This window comes from Rousettus aegyptiacus, unplaced genomic scaffold (genome assembly GCF_014176215.1).
Source record: "Rousettus aegyptiacus isolate mRouAeg1 unplaced genomic scaffold, mRouAeg1.p scaffold_m13_p_10, whole genome shotgun sequence".
In the NCBI taxonomy this organism is placed as follows: Eukaryota; Metazoa; Chordata; class Mammalia; order Chiroptera; family Pteropodidae; genus Rousettus; species Rousettus aegyptiacus.
The window spans coordinates 46,598,454-46,616,284 of NW_023416285.1; the positions used below are offsets into that span (position 1 = coordinate 46,598,454).

The 17,831-nt window shown below is 36.2% G+C and overlaps 1 long non-coding RNA gene across 2 annotated transcripts in view; it reads left to right on the forward strand.

The window, feature by feature from the left end:
* Window positions 1-3,410: 3,410 nt before the first annotated feature.
* Window positions 3,411-17,831, forward strand: part of LOC107516476 — a 42,988-nt gene continuing 28,567 nt past the window's right edge. Inside the window, exons 1-5 of one of the 2 annotated variants that reach the window (XR_001598310.2) lie at window positions 3,411-3,513; window positions 7,753-7,812; window positions 8,572-9,249; window positions 10,769-10,850; window positions 14,414-17,351. This is a non-coding gene — a long non-coding RNA (uncharacterized LOC107516476). Of the gene's footprint in view, window positions 3,514-7,752; window positions 7,813-8,571; window positions 9,250-10,768; window positions 10,851-14,413; window positions 17,352-17,831 lie in introns of those variants that run through there. The other variant, XR_004953094.1, reaches the window with a different exon arrangement.

Sequence of the window (17,831 nt, forward strand, 5' to 3'; positions counted from 1 at the left end):
AAACTCTGAGGCAGCAACGTGACTAGAATGTTCACAAGTGCCAAGGGAGCCAATTCCTGGATGAGAGTGAGCCAGAGAAAAAGAAAAGCAGGAGATAGGATGAGAGATAATGGTTCCAGGATGTAGAGAGCCTCATAGGCCTCTCTAAAGATGATGTCTTGGGCTCCAATGAGATGAGAACTCACTGGAAAGTTTTGAGAGAAGGACCAACACGATGTGGTTGGTGTGTTGAGATTAGACTAGAGATTGTGTGGGCAAGGGTGGAGGTAGAGACATCTGTTTGGAAAGTGTTACAATAATTCCATCAAGAGATGATAGTGACTTTATAAAAGGTGGAAGCAATAGATGCAGGAAGGTGAGGTGAGGGTCTAGATATATTTAGAAAGTAGAACTAATAGAATTGGTTAACAGGCAAGATATGAGGAGAGGAATGAAGGATAATTTTAATGTTTTAATTGAAAGAAAGATGTTGTTATTAGCTGAGACTGGGCAAATGCTGACACTTGGTAAGTCTGAGGAGAGGATCAGGTTTTGGATGCAGTAAGTTTGAGATACTTGTCAGATATCAAAATGGAAATATAAATTAGGCAGTGGGCTAGGTATATGTATCTAGAGTACAGGCTAGTGCCTGGGATGCATTGTAAATTTGGGATCCTTATGTAGATGATAGTTTAAGTAACAAAACTGGATGAATCACTGAGGTAATGTGTGCAGGGGAAAAGAGGGGGATCTTAAGACTGAGCTCTCGGTCACTCTAACATCTAGAGGTTGGAAGGCTAAGGAGAAGCTTGCAAAGGAGCCAGAGAAGGAGTGACATTGAGGTAGAAGGTGACAGGGAGAGTTAGGTCTTGGCAACCAGGTAAAGAAAGTTTTGACAGTGTCAAACACTGAAGGGAGGTGTGTGAGATGAGGATTGAGAATTAACCATTGGATTTAACAATGTGGAGGTCACTGATGACCATACAGAGCAGTTTCAGTAGAGAGGTAGGGTCAAAAGTCAGAAAGAGTTCAAGAGTAAAGGAGAAGAAAATTAAAGAGAGTGAATATGCATAACTTCTAAAGGGAAGTCCAGAGTGGAGTTGTAGCTGGAGGGGGTCTGTGAGGTCAAGAGAAGGATTCTTTTGTTAATATGGAAGAGATAATAGCAAGTTGTTTGAAACTATTCAGTAGAAAGGAAAAAATGGCGATGCAGGAGAAGAGAAAGAATTGCTAGAGCTCTGGCTTTGAGTAGTCAAGGGATTATGTGTTCCAACGTACAAGGGACCATTAATAGCAGCACAATTTGTACAAAGTGACAGGATGGCAGGAAGCTGGGAAGAATATATGGGCACAGATGCAGGGAGGTGGTTAGGTGTGATGAGGCAAGCTCACGGGAGTTGTTTTTTCACTGTTTCTCTTTTCCTGTTAAATAGGAAGCAAGGTCAACAGCTGAGGTGAAGATGGGAGAGGAGGTGTTGGGTGTGTGAGGATAGACAAAGAGATTTGGAATGGTCTTCTATATGGGTGGGAGAGTGAACAGCTTAGGCAAACATATACGGTCCTTGAATAACAGGAATGACCCGTTTGAAAGTTGTATGCTTTTTCCAACCATGTGCAGCTGGGTGGAGGAGCAGAACCATCAGAGAGTTGAATTTAACCAGGATGGGGTTTTTGCAATACTAAAATGAAAGTGGTGCAAGGGAAGTGAAGGCATAAACAGGGAAGATTTTCATTATAGCGTGGTTTTATACCAATTTCATGGGTTTTTTTTAAAATCAATTTTCTCATTTGACTTCAACCTTTTTACTAAAGTTACCACTTCTTATGCATTCAACTTTGAATCCCAGAGTCATTTTCATGTCTTCCTTCATCTCACCGCTCAAATACACCTATTTACCAAGCAGTAGTTGTCATATTATTCCCATCCTCACTAGTGTCATTGTCACAGAAAGTAAGTTCAGAAGCCGACAATGTATGGAATGGGTAAAGCAGGATAAGACTGGAAAAACAGTCTGGTGTCAGAATACGGAGGTCTAGAAATCAGAAGTAAAGAATACTATTCTTAATTAAACAGAGAGCCATGGACTTCTTACTTGGTGACAGTCTTCTCCACAGTGTCTCCCAAGAGAACCAATAGGAAGTTGCATGGTCCTTTCTGACCTAACCTCAGAAATCTGAGTTAAAGAATAACCTGTTTTTGTAAATAAATTTTGGAACACAGCAACATTCATTCTTTTACATATTGTCTATGGCTGTTTTAAAAGTTCAATGGCAGAGTTAAATAATTACAACAGAAACTGTATGATCTGCCAAGCCTGAAAGAGTTACTACCTGGCCCTTTTTTTTTTTTAAAGTATCGAAAGTGGAGCTTTCATTCTGACCAGTCATGACTATTGTTGTAAAACTGAACCTCACAATGTGTAATGAAAACCTGTATAGAGAGCCATATTTATGAAAAAAATCAAATTTCTCAGTGATATTAGAGAACAATTCCTACCTCTCATTTCCTCCCTCCAGAGATGTTCCCTAAGACAAGACAAAATACATGAACTGCACCCAGATTTAAACATTAATTTTGGGACGTTTGCCAAACCAGATGGTTAGAAAAGCTAAATACCATTGATTTATTTCTTACCCTTTATGAAGCAATATTAGAGACAATGGACCTTATCAGAACAAATGAGAATAAACAACAGAATGCAGATCAGAGGAGAATTAAGAACAAATGCTATTGGATTTTATTATGCTATAATTAATTTTGTATGTAGAAAAGCACTAATTATTAGCTAATTGTAAATGGCACCAACCAAGCTTTATCCAATGGCAGCTGGGCAAGGATGGACTTTTCTGTTTCACAAATGTCACTTTTCCTTGTGCAATATTGTTACAATAATTTTTAGTACCCTAAGAATGCTCTCTTGCAAATGCATTTTATCATCCATTAAATGCCTTTTGAGCATTAGTACACATTCTAGGCTAAAAAAAACAGAGATTAATGAGACCTGATCCCTGCAAACAATATGATAGTACAGTGGGTAATTTGCACCCAGAACTGCAACAGTACTTCTTTCATTGTTTTCGATCACAGAATCTTAAGAGATTGTGTTCAAATCTGCAAATCCTAGTTTCAGAAAAAAAATATGCAAAGGCACATATAAAGAAAATGTTACGTATGATTTCAGAATATCTGTTTATTTTCTAAAGGTCATTTATGACAGTTTATGTTGGGATTAATCCAGATTTTAGAATCTTTGTGCTACAGCATGGGCATAACTGAAAGAGTGAGCCAGTGGTGCCTACGTGTGCAGATGCACACATACAAGTATCTTAGTTTCTTCAGGAGATTAAAATGGAAAAAAATATTTTCTAGGTGGGAGGAATGGCTTATGCAAAAATAATGAGACATGATATGGCAGGGGAATTCAGGAAGTCAAGACAGTTTGGTATGACACGTCCTTAGTGGAACAGTGAAGCCTTGTGAGAAGAGGCTGAAAAGAGACTAGAGATGGGATTATACCAGATTTTGTATATTTCGTGAGTAGATTCATCTCTTTTCCTTCAGGGATTCTATATTCCTCAGGGGGACACATACTATAGGACATGCCATTTATCACAGAACACTTAAAGACATATATTTGTTTCCTTCTGGCTGATTCATTTTCTCTTTCCTTAATTTTCTTTTTCTTTCTTTTTTTTTCTGGAAAAAAGTGCACGCTACTAAACAATGATCTTTTACATACTAAATTCTAAAACTTAATTCAGTTTTGTAACATTCCTTCTAGGTAGATTTTATTTGACCTATTTGCCCATAAGAAACAGGTTCAGAAAGGTTACTAACTTGGGCAAGCCCACACAACTAAAAGTAGCAGATCTGGGAATTAAACTTACCTTTTTCTGACTTCAAGTTCTATACTTTTTCTTCTAGGCTTATTTATACTGGACCAAATAAAATTTTATTTGAAGAATAACTGGTTATTTCTGGATAATGTAGAATAGTCTCTTAGGTTAAGTCAGGTTGTTAATTAAAACCATACTTTTCATTTGGTATTTTTATTTATAAATTTTATTTAGGCCAAAAATTTTGGAAGGAATAGAACTTCCATTTTTTAGTAATCCTTCACTCTTACCTTTGGTTTTTATTTTGGTAAAGAGAACATTGGAGGAAGGCTTGTAGCTGGGGTTAAACTGAGCAAGCTGGACAGACTGAGAAAGGATTGGAAGGGCTAAGACCTGGATTACAAGGCACTGGGAATTCTTCCAAAACACATTTTCAAAGCAATAGACAAAATTACTGTGAATAATCAAGAAAATTACACATTAAGAATTTTTTATAAATGTTTTCAGCCTTCTCCAGGGGTGGCGAAAATATATCATTACATAATCATGAAGTGAAGAAGGCAGTGATGTCTGAGGAATAGGAGAAGCTCTACGTATTCACAATACAGTCCTCTCCAGTGTCATATATGGCTTCAAATTTTGTTAGCTTCACTTTAGGCATAATAGGTCATTTCTAGAAGGCCTTTCCAAAAATTAAACCCAATTAACATGTGAACCTCTATTGAGAACTATATGCCAATTAAAGACTACAGATTCCAAGGTGGTAGAGTAAGAAAGAGGAAACAGTGCACAGGTAAATTTTGGTTATGAGAAGATTTAGAACATTAAGCCACCAGGGGGATCAGACTAAGGTGTGGTACCTTAATATCAGATGAGTACAATGTAAGGACATTCAAAATCCAACAGAAAAAGCAAATGTTGATTGAAGATGTCAAAAGAGAAGAGGCTTCACTGGATAAATCTGGCTTGCTTCGTAATTGTGCCCAAGGCCTGCTCTGAGTATAATACAATAAGATCCATCACTGAGTGAAATAATTTGTTAAGAGACATTGAATCACGTTTGCAAAGGAGAAAAAAACACGTCAAAGGCACTTCCCAATATTGTATAAGGGAAGAGGAAGCATTTCTGGAACATAACATGTTGAGTGCTGCTTGTGTTTCTCTCGGAAAGATGACCTTTAACCCTGTTAACCAGACCCAGTCAAGTCACAGCTCTGTTTATGTGGAAGTTTTTGTGACTTTCCGGCATGCTTTCCCCTCAGCTGGATCCCAAGCACAGTCCCAGTTCACAGCCTTGCATCATCTCCTCGGAACCCGGCCAGGTGGAGAGGGAACAGCTGGGAAGGGATGATTGAAAAAAGCCCCAAGGATTCTACAGAAGGTCCAGAAATCCCCTTTACTAAGTAAACTTAAGGAGCCTGAGGGCACTTTCACCAAACACAAGGGCAGTGTAAGAAGAGAGAAACAAAATACAAGTGAGTGGCATGACCACACTGCAAGGAAAAAAAACATTTGAGGCTAAAAGTTTTGTATATTTCTTAGCATTTGGTAATATGATGACAGACATGTTTACTAAAGCCTAAGAACAGATATCTGATCTTGGTACAACAATAGGGCATGAAGTCCCATAGCAAATCATAAAGTACCACTGTATTTTCATAATCGAAATACATATTTTAAAGATCCTTTCAATTGTTCAGTGTCACTACTCACATTATAACTTATTTTTATAAAAAAATCTGTTTCTAAAATGACTCTTCAGAAATGTCAATAGATCCATAATATAAGCTGAAATAAAGAGAGTATCAGTTGTTATTTAGTGTTATCTCATTTCTTTAAGTCGAAAGACTATTACCAATGAATATCTCAGAGAAATACAAAGTAATTTTTGCCTCTATTTTGTTTTTTTTTTTGAATGAATTTTATTGCTACTTCATGATTTACAAGTTAGGTATTATTGTGAAACTTTTAAATCTCTCTGTGTAATTACAACTACTAAATGGAGATAATATTAGAATCTACCTGCTACAGTTCTTTGAGAATTAAATTGAATAAAATATGTAAAGTGCTGAACAAAATGCTGGGACATAGGAAGTGCCCAATAAGTGTTAGCTGTAATAATCTTTATCATCACCATCATTATTCATTTAAATTCAGGTTAATCAAGAACACAGTAATTTTTAAATGATAAATTTTATGTTTGAAGATAGCATATAACTTCTGACTATAATTTTACATAATTATCACAACTGTCTGATTTGAAAACATAAAAACATAAAAAAATCAGCACCTTCCAAATCTGCTTGGTAAGGGAATCATATACATGTATAAGAAAAGATTTTTATTTTTTAATTTCAAATTCTAAAAATAGGTTTAATTTTCAGACATGATAATGTTTGATTTGTGACAAATCTAAAAATCTCAGTAATTAAAGTTTGTTGATAGTCATATTTGCATTATATATTTTGTCTAATCTTTAAATCTGATATGCCAAAATAGAGTGATGTTTTTAAATACTTTTATTAAAAAAAAAAAAAAAGGAAACATTTGTATACCAATGTGGAATGCTTAAAAAATATGCCATGCAGAGGAAGATGGAAACATCCGTGAACATCAGACTTATTTTGTTTGCTATCTTTTAGGGTACTAGATTCTCTAGCTTTATTGAGAAATGTTCAGAGATGAGTGGAAATTGTTTCGAAATCAGAAAGATGTGCGTCAGTGCGTATCTGCCACAACACAGAGCCCTCCCTTTGTTTAAAAGCCAGCCAAGCATTGTCTTAGGATCTTCATGTACTCATCCCAGTGACATAAATGGGAGTGCCGGGTTGAAGTCCTTCCAGTCTTGGATACATCATGGCTGGGTGTTTTAGATCTAGATATAAAATTAGTTTCCAGGCTTAGAATCAGATGTAAAGAGAATTAAATATCCTCATAATTAGTTTTCTAAAAGCTACAAAGATAATTTAATTGGGATAAGTCCTGATTTAATAAACAAGTAAAGGTTCCTAGGTTTCTATGTAGAAATATAATTCCTTGAACTGGTTAACATTTTCATGTTTCAGAAGTTCTTCCATTCTGGCTCACCACAACTTTAGATTCCCTAAAAGTCATTTGTCTTAGACACTCTTTGAAGGCAGATTCTAAGACAAAGTCTTATATATAGGTAGTTTATTAAAGAATAACTAGAAAGCAAGAAGTGGTGGAGTATTGAACAGAAAGGGGGAAAAGCTAGTGAAAGGATTTACTACTACTGATTTGGCCACAGGGTTGGTGCTTGATTCTGTAGTTCCTTCTAAAGAGCCTTATGGTATGTGTTTCAAAATTGACGAACTGGATATCAAAAAGGTGGACATCAATCCCTTAGCTTCTGCTTCCCATTGGTCAAAGGAAGCCTCCCTGATATTTAACTCTTTTGCAGTTCCGAAGGACACATGGGTTCTTACAGATTTCCCGTGTGAGTGCCTTAAAACCAAATTCTAACAAAAAGCCAAAAACCCAGGCAGGAATTGAGAGATATTTATTTAACACAGGCTTGAGTCCAGTGCTGTCAGGCTATATTTGTGGGAAGCTGGGTACAGCCTTCTCAGAACTGGTCACCACAGCAGTCGTGGAGTAGAATGTGGAGAAAATTTGGAGTAGAGTCCAACATTTCTCCATTTCTTTCATTCCTATTACAGTGTTCCTTTCAAGGTAGTGGCCAAATTTGCAAGGACTTAATAAAAGAGAGTGAATGAGCTGTGGTCCTTACTTTGAATTTCCCTTATATTGGGCTAGTAAGACAGTCTAGTTGTTGCCTGGGGCAATGGCCTCAGACTTTTATCATCGTGGGTCTGGACGGTTAGTTGCTTCACCCTTGCTGGGCTGTGGTTGCTGCAACTGCTGATTCTCAGTTACTACTCAGTGTATAAACACTGTGAATCTTCTCTTTTTCAGATTATATTCCTCCCTGACTCCAGTGTGTAGCAGCAATCCTAACTCCCCATAGGAATTAAGGTAAATTATCATCTGCAACATAGTTAACTCTTTGCTTTCTGTTCCATGGCATGATGAACCCAACTTAACCTGATATAGTTACAGCTTCAAGTTTACACGAATGCTGACAGGGTATCCTGATAGAAATAGTCCATCCTGGGAAATAGGAGTCCTAATGTGACCTAAAGTGATGGTGACAGGAAGCATACATTCTGAAAGTGGGTCACAGGGAACAATGGTGAGAAGCACCTACCTTACTTCTACCCTTGGTTCTCAGACCTGTATATTCTATCCACATGGGACACAGAACCATTGGTTCAGAATATAAAACCCATTTTGGAGAACTGCATGCCAAAATCACAGGATGATGTATCTAAGCTGGTGCCTTTGCCAAGCTTAACTACTATTCTATTCTTTAGTTAGCTATTTGACTCAGACTTTTAGCTTTTGACTGATGAATGTGCAATAAGACGAATGGATTCTGTGGGTATATGCTCATTCTTATGTCACTTTTGTTGTAAATTGATCTGTTCTTCTCAAGATGAATCAGACAGAAGAGGGAAGGTATATTACTATACATACTTGTAAAGTTTTATACTCAGCTTAAATAATGATTTTGTGGTGGATGGAACCCACACAGGTAACAAAAAATTTGTTTTGTAAATCATTCAGTAAATCCAAACTGCTAAACAGAAGTCATAATGGTTATCAGCATTCACAGGATAGGGAATTTTGCAAATAGAGCCATCCAGACTGGTGAAGAGCTGTCTTTGATTACAGGTGCAGTCAAGCTGATGCCCTGAAGTACATAAGCATTGGAAGAGAAATGGAAATCCCTTGATGTCAACTACCTATTCCTCTCCGTCCTCCTTTCTGGAACAGCTGCCGTTAGCCTCAGGAATCTTGAGTACTGTGGGCAATTTCGAAAAAGAAAATGCAGTTTGAAATTCTGAATTTGCATAGTACTATAAGAATAATTCATACTAATGAGTTTAAAAATCAACTTTTTATTGCCTTCTCACCAGCTGCGAAATGTTTCATACTAGTGAATTTTTGCAATAATACAGGATAGTTCATTTTTTTAACTTTGAAGAAAAAATACTTGAACTTCAGAAAAAAAAATAAAGAGTAGGTAAAAGTGTGTGTACTGACCCTGGGCAGGCACAACACAGCAAGTTTGAAGAGGCAAAAAAAAAAAAAAAAAAAAAAACAACTAAATTTATGCTGCTACTGGAACTCAGACAGGGAGGGCTGTAGTTACTAAGAATCCAAAGGTGCAAGGGCCGTGGTGTAGCTAGAGTAAAGCAATACTCTGCATTCAAGGACATTAACTTCAGGAGACTGGAAACAAATATCTTAGAGCCCTTTTCTGTCCTGACCCTCAGGCAGTTTATTGTAAGAACGTCTTGGATTTTAAACACTTCCTCACAGTGAAAGGAGTCCACCTGGACACCACAGGTAACACCTTCTATGCTCAATTCGTTATGGGATGTGTCTCCATTCCCCGGCAGAGTAAGACAATTGCATCTGAATGTTTCAACAACATCCATGAAAGTGGAAATGGGGAAAGCGTGGCATTAGAAAAGAAAACAGGTTACCCAGTTCTCAGACTCAAGAGAGGCTTCTTCTATAGACTCCTCAGGAAAGGGGGATGCCTTAGCACTGGCCCCAACAAGAAAGAAGAGCCACCCACAAAACCGTGACCACTCATTATGCAGAGCCAGGGCCCAATGCTAAGAAGCATGTGCTCAGTGCTTCTATCTGTGAATTATAAGAATTTTGTCCAATTGGTAATTAAGTGCCTCTTTTGTGGTGGATGTTCCTCACTGGGCATTAATGTGAGACATGAATATTTGCATACTCTAAGCCCACTTCTATTGTACCATCTTCTTGCCCTTGCCACTTTTCCAAACTTCCTTCGTTCTGATCTTTGATTGTTGTTCCTTCGGACACAGGGGTCAATGTATATTCATAAATCAAACCACCAACCCCTCCACGCATGGTAAACAATAAACTGTACTGCTGACAGTTTTGAACACTGGAGGAATTTCCTTCACCACAGTCTTTGGGGGCCACCTCTGAATGAAGCTGTGGTTTGGCAGGAGTAACTTCTGGCTGGTCCCGGTGTATTACATCTTCCCATCTGTGGACCAGACCTGACTTTTTCTTCCTCTGTCAGTTGCTCACAATTATTTCAGGTTGGGTCCCCTAGGAAGCAGACTCTGTTTAACATATTTAACATGTAAGAGGTTTATTAGGGTGTGCTCTTGAGAACAATATCTGTGGAAGGAAAAAGGGACGAGGCAGGATTGGGTAGAGAGAGAAGTGAGCTATGATGCAGTTTATATGGAATGCATCAGCCATCCGCACAGAGAAATCTGAAGACTAGAAGTCTCAGAGCTGTCTTGAATTGGGACAAGGAGGCAAGACTTTTATATGCCTTTACCAAAGGTCATTAATGTAGGCTGCTGAAGGAGAAGAGTGATCTTTGCAAGAAGGCTCTTTTCAGCTGAGCAATCCCCAAAACAGCTGATAGCTGAAGCCTGGCTATTATTGCAGGTGGGGGTAATTCCTAAAGGGAAATCTGAGTAGTTAATCTCAGCACATGCTGGGGTAGTCAACCTCTAGAACCGGGTCCCCAACCCTGGGCCATGGACTGATATAAATCCACGGCTTGTTAGGAACCAGGTCACACAGCAGGAGGTGAGCGGCAGCAAGCAAGCAAAGCTTCAACTGTATTTGCAGCCGCTCCCCAGCACTAGCACCCCTGCCTCAGCTCCACCTCAGATCATCAGGCGTTAGATTCTCATAGGAGCAACCGGTCTCTGGTGCCAAAAAGGTTGGAGACCGCTGCTCTAGAAGAAAAGGCATCAGTATAACAGAGATGGTTTCCATGGAAATCTGTCATGTAATTTGTTCGTTCTTTCTAAATCTGCTCAAGTCTGAACCTGAATGAAATGTTCCCACTCATACACAGGATTGCTGTTGTGCCTACTGGACCTTATGGCTTGGTTGAACGTGTTGGGCAGCACTGCCGCTGAACTCATCTGGTGTTTCAGGTAAGGCTCCAGATCTAAATACCCAGATTTTTAATTCATTGGATGCAAAAGGGCTAAATTCCAACCTAGAAATTTGTCACATTGGTGAAGACCTTATTCTCAAGAAATTTAGCTAGCTCTGCTTTCAGTAAGTGTGGTTTATTGATGACAATAGCAATTCCATGCAGAATTAGAGTGTCAAAACACTAACATGCAAATCAAAGTTGAAAATTAACATCTGAACTCACTCTTTTAAATAGAAATATTTCATGGAGGTAATGCAATGAAATAACTGAGAAAAAAGAACATACATAATACATAACAGAAATGCTTACGAAGTATTTTCATATTTCTCTTTCGGCAATTAATATTTGAATAGTCATAATTTAAATTTATTTTTTATTATGTTTTCTTTTCAGAATGTAGGTTCATAGAACCTTAGGTTGCTACAGATCTTAAATCTAGTTAGTACCTTTGCCTATAATTAAACTATGTTTGAAAAATTAATAATCTGGAAGAGATACCAATCTTTTAATAGTCTATTTTAATACTTGACAGCTGTAAGTGAATTTTCCTAATATTTACATCAATTGATTGCTTGATGTAGATATTAGAAAAATCTAATATAAATTATATTTATAACATATATAAATGAGTAAAGTGTATATGTATTATATATTATATATGCTATATATGTAGTGTGTGTATATATATACATATACTATATACAGTATATAGTATATACTCCTGCTATATAGTATATATTTCTGGTATAATATATAAAAACTTGAAAGAAAAATTAAATTACATGGACTATGCATATCTCAAATCTGTAGGATTATGTGATTGTTTTAAAAGAAATTGAACTTCTTCCCATCAAGACTTGGGGTCTAAAGTTCCCTCTTTTTAAATCTACACTGGCTTTAATGACTCATAATTAACAGAATGTGGTAGATGTGAGCTATGTAACTTCAAGGCCAGATCGGAAAAGACAATGAAACTTTCATCTGTCTCTCTTGAGAAGCTCACTCTAGGGGAAGTGAGAAACCATGTAGTCTGATTATCCTGAGACCACTAAACTGGAGAAGTCACAGGTAGATACTCTACCTAACAGCCCCGCTGAGTTACCAGCCTACAGTCAATATCACACGTCAGCATTTGAGAGAACAACCTTTGACATCTAGTCTATTCAGACTTTCAGATGACTGCAGTTCCAGCCAACACCTGAGTGCAACCGTATCACAGGCCTTTAGAATGAGTGATCCAGCCAACCGTGTCTCAAATTTGTAACCTATAAAAGGAGGAGTAAAGTAAAATGTTTGCTCTAATAGTTTGGGGGCAATTTGTTAGGCAGCAGTAATAACTGATTAGTGTGTGCTATGTAAGTCAAAACCTGACTAACCATGACCTGAAAATATAAAATCAAAAAACCCTTAAATTTGTAAAGTAAGTCCCCCTCTTCAACTAGCAAAGGGAAATTGGAAATATATCTTATATCAATTGAATTAGAAATACTATAGTGAAATAAAATAATTAAAACACTTTTTAGAGTTCAGCATGTGCAGAATGAAAATGAAAAATTTGGACAAAGGGCCCTAGTGAAAAACAAATTTAATTGTTACCATATGAATATCGTTGCCTGAATAGTGATAATGCCAAATGGCTGAGCAAAAGGTATTGAAAATTATCTGTAACAACTTTGTAAAGATGTTTTGGCATAAAAATGAAGAGCAATTTCATTTTGAAATACTGAAAAGCATGAGCAAAAATATAATTAGTATCTGTAAAACATGAATAATTACAGTACTTTGCTTTAAATAACCTCTGATGAAATTCTAGTTCTTCAATATGCCATTACCCATTTAACCTACCATAAAAAAGGAGAAATCAATTTTTTTTTTGCTTTTCATCCCCTTTATAGGTTTACTGTTAAGACAGAAATATACTTAAACTACTACTGTATTATATGTCCAGACTGATTGAGGAACTATAATTATGCCTGTTCATGCACAAAATTAAATATTTTTAAATCCGTTCTGATAGTGCATGTATTTGTAATTTACTTATACCAAATAAAAACATTTTTCATTTTTAGTCTGTTAACTTACAATTTTTTAAATATTAATGCTAAATACTGGCAAAGAAACTTTTCCTCACTGATTACCCCTTCATCTCTCTGATTGCCCTTATGTCTTCTGCAGAGGTTATTTGCTTTATTCCTTTATAATATTTGATATTTGGAGAATATGTTGGATGTTTAGAGTACATTTATTAGGATTTGATATGTTCGATCCATGGTTCTGAAGTAGTGGTGTGCATAAGAAACATCTGGGGAATGCATGATAAAAAACTATAGATTTCTAGGCCACATTGCCAGAGCTTCTGATTGGAAGGCAGTAGGGTGGTGCCTAGAGAGCTACATGTGTAAGGAAGTCTCTAGGAATTCCTTTTGCAGAAGGTCAGGGTATCATTTTTGTACAAATACTATCCTAGAGATTATGTTAGTAATTTTAGTAACTGTCATCAGATTGTAGGATGTCGTTTATCTAAGTTGCCAAATGTGTAGACCTCATCCAATAAAGGTATTTGTTTTCTTAAAAATAAAAAAGTAAAAACTTCCATACTGAAAAACTATTACTCAAAATAATTTAAATCCTTAAAATAAAAGCAAAAATATTTAAAACTATTTGAAATTATTACTTAAAATAGTTTTATCAAAATTTAAAGTTATACAACCTTAGCACAGAATGTTTATAATACTGATCATAATTACACGACTATACATTTTACTACATAAAATATATTATAATGATATATATTCTTATAATTATCTAGAAAACATAATAGTTATAATTATACACTAATTAAAATAATTATTAATTTAATTTTGCTATCTAGCTTAATTAAAATCTTCCTGAATATTTGCAAATAATAAGTAGTCATGGGTTAAACATTACATAGTGCTCACAAGCTGGTGCCTTATTTATCTATGTGCTTACTACAGTCTTGAAGTATCAGAGGTTGATATACAGCCTATGAATGACTTAATTGCTCTTAGACTTGATTTATCTTTACTATACACTCCTGCCTTTCAGGCTACTTACCTCCAGTGTTTCTACATAGAATTTCTCCTCATGATCTAAAAATTGTCATATCTCATCTCAAAATGATCATGAACTGAAATTAAAAATGAAAAGGACAAACTCATTAAAATTTCCCCCACTATAATTAATTTTTGTATTAATTCAGCAACAAACCTGCTAAGTAATCCCTATTACCAGACACTCCTTCAATATTCAGAATATAAATATCACATGACAACTTCTCTCTACGATGCCTGTTATAATAGACCTCTCTGCACTTCAAAATCTCAAAATAAGTTATCTCAGTGTTTTTCTGGAATAGTCATTTCTCTTTCATATCTCCTCTTTTCTATTAAAGTAGTTAGTGTAATATATTGAGAAGAAACTTTGAAATTTGCATTTTCAAGGACTGTATTCAATCTTCTCTCATCAATGAATTGTGATGTGGAATAAGAATAATTTCTCTATCTAAAAAGTAAGGATGATATATTTCATTCACAGAGGTTCCCCAACTCTGCAATTTTTTCAAAAAATTCAAAGATGAAATAATATGGAGACTCTACCTCCAGTATGACAGTGTGAAGAGCTCCATGAACCTGCTTCCCAGCAAGACTAATACAAAATATTTTAAGACAACCATTTAATTCATCTGGAAACAGGTTTAAGGCACACACCAAATGAAGAAATATTTTCTCAAGAAAATCTACTAAAACTTGGCAAGAACAGTGAGATTTGATGGTACTGGAATCGAGGCATTCTCTCCTTCCCTCTTCCATCTCAGCAAGATGGAAACTCCATTCCAAACTTGTGTAGCCAAGACACAGAGCTCTCTCTCATGCCAGCTCCAAGTGAGAGAGTTATTTTCCTAGGATGAGCAGGACAACAGAAGTTTTAATCCTGTTCTCAGCTCTGTTGCTGGGCCTAAGTTCTGGGCAAGTATGACTGACAGGTGGGGGCTCCTTTCTTCCACTCAGCCCCCATTCATGGGACAGAGACTCTACCTTGGGTACAGCACCACTGAGAATACTGAGGCCTGTCCTTTTCCTTGCTTATAAGGTGGGGGTTCCATGATGACAAATGCAATCTGAGAAGACCTGAAGCTACTGTTTGCCCACTTTCATTTAGCTCCCAAAGTAGTATGTCTCAGAGAAAGACTTAGCATTGTTTCCATACCTAGCTTCAGAGCCATGGTTAATATATTTTGCCTAGAGAAAGAATCAGGCTATATTTTAGAGATCTCTGAATCTTTTCCCAAAGGAACTGACTTCATTTGCAATGGAGTATGGAGAAATTTAAGCCTAAGGATACTCTTAAAAACAGTGAGGGGTATGGTAATAAAAAAAAATGGTAGGAAATGGCAAATTTATTGAGGATGGAAGCAGAAGTGTTATTCAGCTAGTTTACCAGGGAGAGCCAGGGAAAGAGACAGCTGGGAGGAATATTATTTGGGCCAGAACAAATCTCAAATATTGACTGTTCCTTCAAAGGAACCCAAATTTGATTGAATGGATCTGTTGAGCAATTCCTGTCCTGGAACATTGTTGAAAACAAAAAAGCAATTAGCTGGCAATTATTCTAGTTTGACAGCCTGATGTGGGCAGTGAATGAAAGAGTTAAAGAGACTCCTGCTAAACTACTGTCAACCCTAGGTGGCTGTGAGCTATCCAAGCCTGTGTACCTTAAAGAGCAATATCAGAAGCTTCACAAAGCGGTGGGTGGGTGACATATTTCACTTTAAGTACAGTTAGTCATTAAACAAATAAAGCAATAACAATAACAAGATCTGGAGGAGAGGACCACTACCAGAGTTGTTGTAATATATAATGTCATTTCCAAAAAGAAAAGGTATGAGACATGCAAAGAAACAACATGTGACCCATGCATTGGAAAAAAGCAGATGTATGAATGACTAGATGTCAGATTTAACAAAAACTTCAAAGTAGCCATTTATATATGTTCAAAGAACTAAAGGAAAACACGAATAAAGAAATAAAAGTGGTATAATGACACAAATAGAGACTATCAATAAGAAGAAAGGAATTAGAACCAAAAGGAAGTTCTGGAGTTGAAAATTTTAATAATGGAAATGTAAAATTCACTGGATGGGCTCAACAATAAATTTGAACAAGCAGGAGAAATAACTAGCAAACTTGAGTGTTGGTTGATAGAGATGATGCAATCTGAAGAGTAAAGAAGAAAAAGAGTGAAGAAAAATAAACCGACATTCAAAGAGTGTGAGACACTACTAACTACACCAATATACACATAACACGAATGCCAGAAGCAAAGGAGAGAATAGAGGAAAAAATTATTTGAAGAAATAATAGCTAAAATCTTGCCTAATTTCTTGGAAAACATTATCCATCCACAAACTCCATAGGATAAATTCAAAATGATCCACAAATAGACAAATCATAGTAAAAATAATGAAAGCCAAAAAGGCAAGGCGAAAATCTTCAAAGCAGCAAAAGGAAAATGACTCATCAGTTACAGGATACCCCAATGAGATTAACAAGTAAATTCTCATCAGAAACAATGGAAGCCAGAGGGCAGTGGAATAACAATATCCAATGTGTTCAAAAACAAAAACAAAAAACTATCAACCAAGAATCTTATATGCAGCAAAGCTACATTTTAAAAATGAAAGTAAAGACATTAAAAGATAAACTAAAAGTGGAAAAGTTATTATTCACAGCCTCATCTTCAAGAAATACTAAAGAAAGTTTTTCTCTATCTTCAAAGTCAGCAAGACTAGTCAGTTTCTTCTTCCATTACTCGGTCCTCCGCTTCTGCCTCACTCTTCCACTTTAAAGCACCCTTGTGATTACATTGGATGATCCAGGATAACCTCCTCATGTTCAAGTCAGCTGATTAGGAAACTTAATTGCATTTGCAAACTTTATTTCTATTTTTTCCAGGAAAATTAACTTAGTCTCAGGTTCTAGGAGTGGGGGATGTCATTATGTCACCTACTGCAGATGGTAAACCATGAGTAAAACAGGCTCATGGTAACAAAAATTACACTTTTTCTCAGATCAGGTGTTATACCATTCAAAGTGTTATCAGTTTCTGACTTCTTAGGGAACTGGAGGCCTGGGAAAAGTCACAGCAATTTAAACTGCACCTATTTCTAACTCGTGTGGTCCATCTTGTTTCTGTCATTTATTTGTGTCATGGCTAATTAAATTTGGAATTTAATATACATAATATGTATGTATTTGGGGAAGGTGGGAGAGCTTCTTTTTACCAGGCCACAACCAACACAAAATACCAGAAATTCAACAATAATAAAGTTTTAATGCACTATTTTTCAACTTAGAAATTCAGAATGACAGTATGAGCAATGCTGCTTTGCTAGTGGATTCCCTTTCAATCCCGGGGTTTGAGAAAGACTGAGTATCAACTGCTTAAGGATACTGTGATAAAAATTCAAAGTATAATAGGGAGTAGACTAGATCATGTCTAAGATATCTTCTGTCATGAGTTTTATAATTTTAATATAATTATATATTACATATAATTATAATATATCAACATAATGAAGTTAATAATGATTTGGGAATCGTCTTTATATCACAATATAACTCAACCAAGTTGCTATCAGCAGGGTAGAAAAGAGACTGTATAAGCAGCAAAAATTGCCCATTCTGACTGATGACATAATGAAAAAAAAAAAACATTGAAAAAAGAATCCTGAATCGTGTTATAAAGGAAGCGTTTATGTTTCCAGAAAAGTTTTGAAAACTTTTTGGGAGCTCTAGTAAGGTGCCCAAAGCCATGAATTAAATGCTATTTGAAAGAGGGTTTTTAGAAGCCAGAAGATAGATGTTTAAATATGCCTATGCTATTTTATTTGAAGCTAAAAAAGGAGACGCTAGAATTGTTTGTCATATCCGAACTGTTGCTGAGAAACTAAGAA